We start from the raw sequence: 11,029 nt of genomic DNA, 5'->3' as shown, positions 1-11,029 counted from the left end.
TCAACAACCAGAGTGATGTAGAAAAGAAGATGCAGAAAATGAATCCATATAAGATTGATATAGGTGCAGTATATTCCCACAGATCAACACAATACCGTGAAGCTGGGAGCTTTCCAGGCTCAGGAAAAAGAGCTGGTATTTGACATTGATATGACTGACTATGACGATGTGAGAAGGTGTTGTAGTTCGGCAGACATATGTTCTAAGTGTTGGACCCTCATGACAATGGCCATGTGCATCATTGACAGAGCATTGAAGGACTGAGTCTTTAAGGAGAAATGGCAGTTGGTCATGGACAGAAAAGGAAATATGGAGGCATGAAGAAATTCTTGACATGCTTGTCCTACAACACACAAAGGCAGAAAAAAAAATCAACAACTATCAATTATTGAGTAAATGATTACTTGTGAGAGGGGAAAAAGAAAGAAGTTTAAGTACATTAACAAGAAAAGCATTCCTGTCTTGATAAATGGACTATACATATGACTTAGTAAAAGATTCCAGAACTCCAGTAAGGGAGGTCATTACAGGTTAGACACTGAAATGTAAGTACACTTTTAAGGTAGAAAATGTGATGGGGAGGTTAAATTGGAGGCAGTAGAGGATTGCCTTCTTAATTCCAATTCATATGGGAGAAGATAATGTCAATTCTTATTGGAAATACTTTAATTTCAGGCTAAGAAAATAAAAGATTGCATTTCTGCTGACTCAAATTAACTTGATTATTTAATGTTCTTTGCATATAATAAGTTTTAGCAGGATAAACAAAAGGCAGAGATGTTTGCTGATGCATGGAAAGGAAATACAGTGTAGCAAAGTTGAATTAACAAATTCCTTATTTGTAGCAAAAGCACATTTCAGTTTGTATGTGTGTCTGTGTGAGAACCCATCTTTGGAAAATGGCTACTTGTAATTCCTTTTGAGCAAACCCTTAGCTCTTTTAAAATACACCCGAGACAGCTCAGTAATAACCCTGAGACTCAAATGCTTTTTGTTCTATTAGGTAATGATTTCAAGCTGCACTGGTGTTCTCTAATAGGCACCAAAAGGACCCATTTTGAGTTCTGATTGAGTTTTATCTTTAATATTAATGCAAGTAGAATAATCCAAGCCAGCTGCCCCTGAACACACTGGCTGAGATGGAATACAGGGCAAGGTTATATGTTCTTCTGGAAGTTCCAGAAAATGTCTCAAGATCCCACCTCAAGAATTTAAATATCTGTGAAAACTATTGCCCTGCCTTAAAAAGGCAAATTTACCATTAAGATAAACCAACTCATTTGTTGAAAGTGTAATCAGACCTTCCATTACATTTACCACAAGGTTCTGAGAAAACAAATTCCATCAGGTTTATCATTCTTTTTGCACCTAACAGAACACTACGAATAAATTCTGAAAATCTGCATATGTTGTTGTTAAGTGCCTTTGAGTTGGTTCTGACCTATAGCAACATTGTATAGGGTTTCCTAGGAGCAGCTGGTGAGCTTGAACCACCGTCCTGGCAGTTCAAATGGCTTTGTAGTCTGGCGCATTAACCCACAGCACCACATCAGGATTTCTCAGTATAGTACAGGCAAATTTTGAGTTTTTACTACCTATAGGTCTCATTCTACCACTCGTCTGTCAGTTTGTCGTACTGTGGTAGCTTGTGAGTTGCTGTGATTCTGAAAGATATGCCACCGGCATTTTAAATACCAGCAGGGTCACCCATAGTAGACAGGTTTCAGATGAGATTCCAGATGAAGACAGACTAGGAAGAAGAAGTGACAAACTACTTACGAATATTTAGTCACTGAAAACCTTATGAATAGCAGAGAAACGTTGCCAGATATAGTTCTGGAAAATGAGCCCCTCAGGTTGGAAGGCACTCAAAATGTGACTAGGAAAGAGCTGTCTCCTCAGAGTAGAGTTGACCGAGATTATGCAAATGGAGTAAAGCCCACGGGACCTTCACTTGCTGATGCAGCACAACTCAAAATGAAGAGAAACAGCTGTAAACATCCACTGAAAATTGGAACATGGAATGAACGAAGTATGAATCTGGGAAAATTGGAAGTTATCAAAAATGAAATAGAATGCATAAACATCGATATTTTAGGCATTAGTGAGCTGAAATGGATTGGTATTGGCCATTTTGAATTTGACAACCACATGGTTTACTATGCCAGAAATGACAAATTGAAGAGGAATGGTGTGGCATTCATTGTCAAAAAGAACATATTTAGATCAGTCATGAAGTACAATGCTGTCTGTGATAGGATAATATCCATGCGCCTACAGGGAAGCCTAGTTAATAACACTATTAATTCAAATTTATGCACCAACCACTAAAGCCAGTGAGGATGAAATAGAAGAATTCTACCAACTTATTCAATCTGAAATTGATCAAACATGCAATCAAGATGTATTGATCATTGCTAGTGATTGGAATGCAAAGATTGGGAGCAAAGAGGAAGGATCAGCAGTTGGAAAATATGGCCTTGGTGATAGAAATAATGTTGGAGAATACAGGAAAAAATTCTGCAAAGCCAATGATTTGTTCACTTTAAATACCTTCTTTAGAAATCATAAGAGATGACTATACACATGGACCTCACCAGGTGGAACACATAGAAATCAAATTGACTACATCTGCAGAAAGAGAAGATGGAAAAGCTCCATGTCATCAGTCAAAACAAGGCCAGAGGCAGACTTTGGAATAGATCATCAATTGCTCATATGCAAATTCAAACTTAAGATGAAGTAAATGAAAACAAGTCCACAAGAGCCAAAATATAACCTTGAATATATCCCACCTGAATTTAGAGATCATCTGAAGAATATATTTGATACATTAAACACTAAAGACTGAAGACCAGAAGAGTTGTGGGATGAAATTAAGAACATAATACGTGAAGAAAGCAAAAAGTCATTAAGAAGACAAGAAAGAAGGAAAAGTAAAAATGGATGTCAGAACACGAAACTTGCTCTCCAGTGTAGAGATGCTAAAGCAAATGGAAGAAATGAGGAAGTACAAGAGCTGAGCAGAAAATTTCAAAGATCAGCTCGAGAAGTTAAGCCAAATATTACAACAAAATATGCAAAGATGTGGAGTCAGAAAACCAAAAAAGGAAGAACACGCTCAGCATTTCTCAAGCTGAGAGAACTGAAGAAAAAATTCAAGCCTCGACTTTCGTTATTGAAAGATTCTCTGGGAAAATTATTGAATGATGCAGAAAGCATCAAAAGAAGATGAAAGGAATACACAGAGTCACTGTACCAAAAGGAAATGGTTAATTTTCAACTGTTTCAAGAGGTAGTATATGATCAAGAGCCAATGATACTGAAGGAGGAAGTCCAAGGTGCATTAAAAGGAATTTGCAAAGAACAAGGCACCAGAAATTGATTAAATAAAAATTGAAATCTTTCAAGAAAGTGAGACGGCACAGGAGGCACTCACTCATCTATGCCAAGAAATTTGGAAGACAACTATCTGGCCGACTGATTGGAAGAAATCCATATTTGTGCTCATTCCAAAGAGAGGTGACTCAACGGAATGCAGATATCATCAGACTATCTCTTTGATAGCCCATACGAGTAAAGTTTTACTAAAGGTGATACAGAAACAGCTGCAAGCATACATTGACAGAGAACTTCCAGAGGTTCAAGCCAGATTCAGAAGAGGACATGGAATGAGGGATATCATTGATGATGTCTAATGGATCTTGGCTGAAAGCAGAGAATATTAGAAAGATGTTTACCTGTGCTTTATTGACCACACAAAGGCTTTCGATTGTGTGAATCATGAGAACCTATGGACAACATTGTGAAGTATGAGTATTACGGAACATCTAATTGTGTTCATGAGGAATCTGTACCTGGACCAAGAGGCAGTTGTTCAAACAGAACATGGGAACACTGAATGGTTTAAAATTAAGAAACGTGTGCTAAAAGGTTATATTCTTTCACCATACTTATTCAACCTGTATGCTGAACAAATAATCCAAGAAGTTGGGTTCTATGAAGGAAAACGTGGCATCAGTATTGGAAAAAGACTTTAACAACCAGTGAAATGCAGATGATGTAACTTTGCTTTGTGATCGTGAAGAGGACTTAAAACATTTACTGATGAAGAACAAAGAGCACTGCCTTAGATATGGATTACATCTTAATGTAAAGAAAACAAAAATCCTCACCACCGGACCAATAAACAACATTACTATTAAGGGAGAAAAGATTGAAGTTGTCAAGTACTTCATTCTTCATGGACCAACTATCAACACTCATGGAAGTAGCTGTTAAGAAATCAAACGACGTTTTGCATTAGGCAAATCTGCTGCACAAGACCTTTTTAAAGTGTTGAAGAGCAAAGATGTCAGTTTGAGGACTAAGGTGTGCCTGACCCAGGCCATGGTATTTTCAATAACCTCATGTGCATGTGAAAGCTGGACAGTGAATAATGAAGACCGTAGAAGAATTGATGCATTTGAGTTATGGTGTTAGAGGAGAGTACTGAAAGTGTCATGGGCTGCCAAAAGAACAAACAGATTTGTGTTGGAAGAAGTGCATCCAAAGTGTTCCATGGAGGCCAGGATGGCAAAACTTTGTCTCTCATACTTCATACATATTGTTAGGATGGACCAATTGCTGGAGAAGGATATCATGTTTGGTAGGGTAGCGGGTCAGAGAAAGAGAGGAAGTCCCCCGGTGAGATGGATTGGCCAAGTGGCAGCATTGATGGACTCAAGTGTGGCAACAATGGTGAGTTTGGCCCAGGACAGAGCAGTGTTTCGTTCTACTGTGCTTGGGGTCCCTATGAGTCAGTACCGACTCAATGGCACTTAACAACAACAACAACAACAACATATGTCTTATTGATAGCTGAACAGATTTCAAAAGGCAGTTGTTGTTAAGTGCCCTTGAGTCAGTTCCAAACCATAGTGACCCTACATGGGATTTCTGAGGAGCAGTTGGTGGGTTTGAAGCTCTCTCCTTAAGGTTCAAACTAACCTGCAGCATCATACCAGTACTCCAAAAGGCAGCTAACTAGAGAAAATACAGCATTATAATGAATTGTACAAAGACATGCAGTTTGAAAGACTAAAGGAAAGAACATGCTCACCACTGTTCAAATGAAAATAATTGAAACAAACAAACAAACAAACAACCAAAACTTAGTAAGCATCAAAAGAAGATGAAAGGAATGGACAAAGTCACGGTCCCAAAAGAAATGGCTGGCATTCAACCATTTTAGAAGGTGACATACAAACCAGAACTAATGCTACTGAAGAAGCAGTGTAAGCTACAGTGAAGGCATTGGCAAAAAATAAAGGCACAGGACTTTACAGAATATCACTTGAAATGTTTCAACAAACTGATTCAGCGCTAGAGGTGCTCACTTCTCTGTGCTATGACATTTTGAAGAAATCTACCTGACCAACTCACTTGAAGAAATCTATTATTTGTATGCTTATTTCAAAGAAATGTGACCAAAAAATAAAGAAAGGTGTACCAACTTTGTGTAGAAATTATTGGAACAAAGTCATTAATAATACACTCAGGATTTTCCTAAAGATAATTCAAAAGCAGTTGCATTAGTACATCAACCAGGAACTGCCAGAAATCTAAGCTGAATTCCAAAATGGAATAGGGATCTTTGCTGAAAGCAGAAAACAATAGAAAGATGTTGACCTGTGTTTCACTGACTATGCAAAAGTGTTCATCTGTGTGGCTCATTATGGATGACATTGTGAAGAATGAGAATTCCAGAACACTTAATTATATTCAAGCATCAGCTGGACAGAAACCAAGAGGCATTGCTTCAAACAGAAGCAAATACTTCATGGTTTAAAATCAGGAAACACATGCGTCAGGACTGTATCCTTTTACCATGCTTATTCACTCTGTTGCTGTTGTTGTTAAGTGCTGTCAAGTTGATGCCAATATATAGCAAGCCTGTATCAGGTTTCTAAGGAGCAGCTGGTGGGTTTGAACTGCTGACCTCATGGTCTGCAGTCCAGTGCTTATCCTACAGCGCCATACCAGGAGTCAATCTGTATGCTGAACAAATAATCAGAAGACAGATGCAAAAAAATTATGGCAGCACTATCCCTCCCACAGCACTCTCTACTTACCTACTGGGTTCTGTGATTCACTGCAATAGACACAAAGAATTCAGACACCATACTTACACTTATGTGGTTCATTAGGGAAGTTAACGGGTAACACTCCAGTAGCGGAAATATTCAGGGCATATGTCTTCTATTCAGGACAGTCTCTCGTCTGCTGAGCTTACAGACAGGCCTCTGCCCTGCTCCAGCAATGCTTTGAACTCTTTTAGGACTGCTGATACATATTTGCAGAGCACACCTGAAGGTTCTTGGTTCTAACTCTGTGGGACAGAAAACTTAGTTCCCTCAATTAATACCTAGAGGCATCCTACTCTGCAAGCAAGCCTTCTGCCCAAAGTCACTCAGCTTTACTTGTTCTGTGGACTGGGAATCCCACTGCTTTTTTCTTGTGCTCTGGCTCTTGTTTCCACTACTGCTGATCCTCCGCCGCTCCTCTGGTGTTACAGAAGGTGGTCTCTGGATCCAGGAGGTTCAATGTGCAGGGGTCTCGGGGTCCAAAGGATGCACTCCATTCCTGGCTGTGTCTTCTTTGATGGCAGTAACATTCTCTCTTCTGGTTCTGAGATGGCTCATTTATACCCATGTAAGAGTTCCAGGTTTTTACAATCACAATTAACTGTGAGAACAATCACAATGTCATCATATCACCTATCAACATCTTCTCCCACCTTTTCCTACTCAGTACAATCAGGGAAAAATGCTTGGCAGAGTTATAAACAATTGTTGTTGTTGTTAAGTACAATTGAGTTGGTTCTGACCTATAGTGACCCTGTATGGGGTTTCTGAGGAGTAGCTGGTGAGCTTGAACCACTGGCTTTACAGTTCAAACTGAATTTGAACTCCAGCTCATTAGCCCACAGTGCCACACCAGGACTCCAAAATTACTATAAACTATACATAAAGTTATAAAAATTACTTAATATGGGTAGAAGAGTGATATGAAGTAATTCATTTTACTGCACTGGACTATATGAAGAATTGAAGGGAGACTCATTTAAAACCTGTGGCTTGCAGATGATACAACATTGCTTCCTGAAAGTGTAGAGGACTTAATAAAGTATTCACTTGTTAAAAACTATATATGAATTGCACCACAGTGTAAAGAAAACAAAAATCCTCACAACTAGACTAGTAAACAATATAATGATAAACAGAGAACCGATTAAAGTTAAGGATTTCATTTTACTTGGATCCTCAACCAACATGTATTGTAGCAGTAGACAGAAAATCAAACAATGTACTATCTTGTTATTTAAATGGTTAAATAACAAATACATCACTTTGAGGACTAAGGTCTACCTGACTAAAGTCATGGTATTTTCAACTGCCGAATGTGTATGTGAAAGCTAGACAATGAATAAGAACAGATGCATTTGAATTATGGTGTTTGTAAAGAACACTAAATATACCATGGACTGCCAGAAGAATGAACAATTTGTATTGAAAGAAGTACAGTCAGAAAATTCCTTAAAAGCAAGAATGCAAGAATTCATTTCACATACTGTGGACATGTTACCAGGAACTGGATACAGGCTCTGGAGAGGGACATCATGCTTAGTAAAGTAGAGGGTTAGTGGATAAGAGAAAGCCACTCGAGGGCTCGCTAGGCAGCACCACCCAAGAGGGTCTTCATCATGTGGATTGGGCTGCCATCTTAGGTGGAGGAAGTAAAATGAGGAGGAGCATGAGGGGTAAGGCTTTCTTGCGGTTTTATTGGGCTCTGGGTTGTCCAGGTTTTGGGGTGTGTATCCTGAGGCACGGAATGCAAGTGGGACAATGCAGTGGCTACCTGGGACCCTGTCCTCCCTGGCTGGAGATGCATCAAATGTGACCGCCTCCCACTCCGTTACTCACAGAGGAAAGGAGAAAAGGACTAGACACCACCGCCAATTGTCTAAAAACTGGGTGGACCCAGCTCCCTCAGGATCTTCTTCCCATTAAACAAGAAAATGAAAAATCCCCCTCAGAAAACATGGATGCTTTTGAAAAAGTGAGAACAAGATTAGAAACACAGCCACAAGAAGAATATGAAATCGTCAATGCAGAGATTAAATGTGGTGGTTCAGTGTACTACCAAGAAGGTTGCTGCTTGTTTCATCAAAAGATGAAGAAGCTTCCCAGGATGAGCCATTCAAGAAGACATCCAAAGACAGTGCAAATGAAGTACGCTCTAGAGCCAAGCCTGAACTTGTGTGTGATGAATGGATGGTCTGTTCCAGTCACCCTCTGGCCTTGTTTTGACTGATCATATTGAACTTTCCACCATCTCTTTCTGCAGATATAGTCAATTTCATTCCTGTGTCTTCCATCTGACAATATGATCCTATACACAGAAAATCCCAAAGATGCATTAAAAAAGCTATTAGACCTCATTGGAAGATTCAACAAAGTATAGGATATAAGATCAACATACAAAAATCAGTTGGATTCCTCTATACCAATAATGACAGTGCTGAAAGGAACATTAGGAAAGCAATACCATATACAATCGCCACCAAAAGGATGAAATATCTAAGCAGAGAAACAAAAATCCTATACAAATAAAACTACAAAACACTACTACAAGAAACCAAAAGAGACATACAAAACTGGAAGAATATACCATGCTCCTGGATAGGAAGACTTGACATTGTGAAAATGTCAATACTGCCCAAAGCAATCTATATATTTAATGCAATCCCAATCCAGATTCCAACAACATTCTTCAAAGAGAAGGAAAAAACAATGACAAACTTTATATGGAAAAGAAAGAGACCCAGGATAAGCAAAGCACTGCTTAAGAAGAAGAATAAATTTGGAAGCCTCTCACTCTCTGATTTCAAAATTTGTTACACGGGCTACAGTGGTCAAAACAGCTTGGTACTGGTACAATTAAAGATATATACATCAATGGAAAAGAATCGAGAAAGTAGAAATTAACCCATCCACATTCAGCCAATTGATTTTCGACAAAGTGCCTAAATATATCACATTGGAGAGGTGATAATCTCTTCAACATATGGTGCTGGTAGAACTGGAAAGCGATATACAAAAGATTGAAACAAAACCTTTTTACCTCATGCCCTATACAAAAACCAACTAAGCATGGATTAAAGACCTAAATGTGAATCTCAGAATTATAAAGGCCATCAATGAAAAATTAGGGACAAATTTGAGAGCTCTACTAAAGGGCACACACAGACTACCAAACATTTTGAAAATTATACAAACAAAAGTAGACAAAATAGATGATTGGGACATACTAAAAATTAAAAACTTATGTATATAAAAAGACTTCATCAAAAGAGTAAAAAGGGAAACTACAAAAGGCGAAAAAATATTTTGCAATGATGCATTAGACAAGAGACTAATTTCTAAAATATATAGGAAAATTACAACACCTCTACAAGAAAAAGACAAATAACCCAATTAAAATGTGGGCACAGGACATGAACAGACATTTCACCAAGGAGCAGATTCAGGCAGTCAACAAACATATGAAGAAATGTTCATGTTAACTAGCCATTAGAGAGATGCAAAGCAAAACAATGAGACACCATCTCATACCAGCAATAACAGCAAAGATAAAAAAAAGTAGAGAACAATAAATGCTGGTGAGGATGTGGAGAGACTGGGATGCTCCTACATTGTGGATGGGATTGTAAAATGGTTCAACCACTCTGGAAAACAGTATGGCGCTTCCTCAGAAAATTGGAAATAGAAATACCTTGAGCACAGCCTTCGGTATGGATTACATCTCAATGTAAAGAAAACAAAAATCCTCACCACTGGAGGAAGACTCATTAACAACCTGTGATTTGCAGATGATACAACCTTGCTTGCTGAAAGTGAAGAGGACTTGAAACATTTACTGATGAAGAACAGTGAGCACAGCCTTCGGTATCGATTACATTTCAATGTCAAGAAAACAAAAATCCTCACCACTGGACCAATGAACAACATTCTTATCAATGGAAAAAAGATTGAAGTTGTCAAGGACTTCATTCTTCTTGGATAAACTATCAACACTCATGGAAGCAACAGTCAAGAGATTAGACTAAGTATTGCATTAGGCAAATCTGCTGCACAGGAACTTTTTTAAAGTGTTGAAGAGCAAAGATGTCAGCTTGAGGACTAAGGTGTGCCTGACCGAAGCCATGGTATTTTCAATAACCTCATATGGATGCAAAAGCTGGGCAGTGAATAAGGAAGATTGTAGAAGAATTGATGTCTTTGAATTGTGGTGTTGGAGAAGAATACTAAAAGTGCCATGGACTGCCAAAAGAACCAATAGATATGTTTTGGAAGAAGTGCAGCCAGAGTGCTCCTTGGAGGCTGAGATGACTAAACTTCATCTCTCGTACTTTAAACATATTGTCAGGAGGGAACAGTTGCTGGAGAAGGATATCATTCTTGATAAGATGGAGGGTCGGAGAAAAAGAGTAAGACCCCTAATGAGATGCATTGGCCAGGTGGCATCATTGACTGACTCAAGTGTGATGGCGCTAGTGATGTTGGCCCAGGATCAGACATTGTTTCATTCTGCAGTGCATGGGGTCGCTATGAATCGGTTCCAACTCTATGCCACCAGACAACAACAACATTCTGGTGAATAGAGGGAGAGCCTGAGCTTTGTGTCCACCCCCACCCTTACTGTTGGTGGGTTCTTCTGCCATGCATGGACTCAGATACTCAGCCCAAGCACATTTCCTGAACTTTTATTATCTGTTTCTTTTTTGTTCTGATTTTTAACATGGGAAAGAGAAGGAGAGGGCTGTAGGGAGGGAAAGAGAGTTTAAAAGCAAAACAGGCCAAAGATTGGATTGGAGCCTGAGGTGTAGCATAACAACCAACCCTGGCAAGTTGGAATTTCTTGGGCAGCTTTGAACGCAGAAACTCAAACAAAGGACATTAAAGTCATACCCATATTAGGCTACAGA

This window comes from Chrysochloris asiatica, unplaced genomic scaffold (assembly GCF_000296735.1).
Source record: "Chrysochloris asiatica unplaced genomic scaffold, ChrAsi1.0 scaffold00274, whole genome shotgun sequence".
NCBI lineage: Eukaryota > Metazoa > Chordata > Mammalia > Afrosoricida > Chrysochloridae > Chrysochloris > Chrysochloris asiatica.
This window is presented reverse-complemented; position numbering follows the sequence as displayed.